We start from the raw sequence: 2,119 nt of genomic DNA, 5'->3' as shown, positions 1-2,119 counted from the left end.
TAAAACATACAAAATCTTCTTGTAAACCAGGTAGTAGCAAAGTTTCTACACAATGACTAATAATTGGTTAGCATGTTTGATAAGCTGTTTATTCAACATGCTACCTTGGTTACACTTCTCCGTTCTTCTTGATTTCAAAACACGCATTCTATTCATCCTGTCGATTTGACATACGTTTTTGTGTGTCATGTCTTCGAATTGGTGATGTATAGATGTAGATATAGAGACATCTGTTATAGTTTTAAATTAAAAACTTGGTAACTATGTCTAGAATTAAGACCTGAATCATAAAGATTATAAATTTGGAAATAATCGTTCTATAATATTATTTTTTTTAAAAGATTTTAGAGTTTTAGTTACTCTCTCTAGACGAACCATTAGCTGCATCTTTCTTTCTCCGGCATGGAAGCTTCGTAGGTCTCATTATAGAGACATCTTCTGTAGATTTGAAAACCGGGTAACTATTTCTAGAATTAATACCTGATTCATAAATATTAGTAATTTAAAAGTCAGGGTTCTTTAATTTTTATAGATTTCAAAGATTGATTAACTATTTTTAACCATACCATGAGCTGCATCTTTCTTTCTCCGATATGGAAGCTTGGAAGGTCTCATTGTGTTTTCCTAAATGTAACGACCTACAAAAAAAATTAAAATTACAGTTAATCATTGACCTAACATGAAATCACGTCTATAATATCATCTTTACTTGATGTTCAACTTAAAGAACTGGACGATAGGTTTAAGTAAATTTTGTATATAATATATAAACTCATGGTGAAGAGATTTCGTGATTATCAAATTAAGGATCGTATTAATCTCATAATTAATTTAATTTTATTTATTAGCGAATTTGTATATATCCATTTAGTTTAATATATATTATTGTTGACATTTTCATTATCCTTTAAATTCGAAATTTTGCTTATCTATAGTTTTGCATATATTTTTGTATTAGGGATATATCTTACTTGTATTGTCACACCAAACAGTTTCCTATAACTTTAGGAACTTTAGACATAATATTAATTATTGGGATATTTCCAATATCTCACTTTTATTATCACAACAAACAGTTTCATATACTTTACTTGTATTGTCACAACAAACAGTTTCATTTATTTTACTTGTATTGTCATACCAAACAGTTTCCTATATTTTACTTGTATTGTCACACCAAACAGTTTTAAATAATCAAATATATAAATATACTTGGATAATTATATAATTAATTTCATTATTGAATCATAATATCTTTATAATACTATTATAAATTTATAATATATAACATAGTATTTCAAATAATCAATAATCATGATATAGTTTGAGAAAAAAATAACAAAATAATTAAATCAACTTTAAAAGATTAGCATGTTTTTGATAATCCAAAATAACAATCCAAAACAATAAACCCCAATATTAGAAGCTTCGCATGTTTGAAAACAATTCAAAATAATAAACTAATCTTAAGCTATTTTCTCAGTTTTGATTTATTTCCTTGTAATCATATTATGACTATTCGCGGAGTCGCCACTCTTTCGGGAAGTTCTTCTCTTCGACGGAGATGAAGCCGATTCAAATGAAGAACTCTCGTCATTTCCATCTGTTATTTCAAGAACTCGAGGGTTGACATCGGCATTTGCATAGCTCTCTTATAAATGTAAGAATCATGAATATATTTCAGAATAAATTTCTCGTTATCACACAATGGCTAATATTAATATTCGTAACATTGTACCTTTACAAATTGTACAACCATATCTTCTTTTTCCCAAAACTTTTCAACAACATATGCCGCTTTTGAACTCTTCAAATTGTCATTTGTGATCAAAACCTTAAACAAAATAGTTTTTCCAATAAACGAAGAAATAGCATTGGGAATAATTGAAGGATCATCCTGAAGCATATGAATCTATTGGTTAAATACCGTTTATTAAAATTATAATGAATATGAATGTTAAATTTTTTTACCTCAGCTATCGTTGCAACCAATTCATCAGCCTTCTTTCCAATGAGAAGTTGAGCCAAACCGTCAAAGAAAAGTAGCCTAATATGTGGCGAACTTCCATATGAGACATGTAAGACCAACTTAAACCTAATGTTATAAAAAAACAAAAAA

The 2,119-nt window shown here is 28.0% G+C and overlaps 1 pseudogene; it reads right to left on the bottom strand.

The window, feature by feature from the left end:
* Positions 1-1,504: 1,504 nt before the first annotated feature.
* Positions 1,505-2,119, bottom strand: part of LOC111829234 — a 3,814-nt pseudogene continuing 3,199 nt past the window's right edge.

This window comes from Capsella rubella, unplaced genomic scaffold (genome assembly GCF_000375325.1).
Source record: "Capsella rubella cultivar Monte Gargano unplaced genomic scaffold, Caprub1_0 scaffold_16, whole genome shotgun sequence".
In the NCBI taxonomy this organism is placed as follows: domain Eukaryota; kingdom Viridiplantae; phylum Streptophyta; class Magnoliopsida; order Brassicales; family Brassicaceae; genus Capsella; species Capsella rubella.
This window is presented reverse-complemented; position numbering and strand designations above follow the sequence as displayed.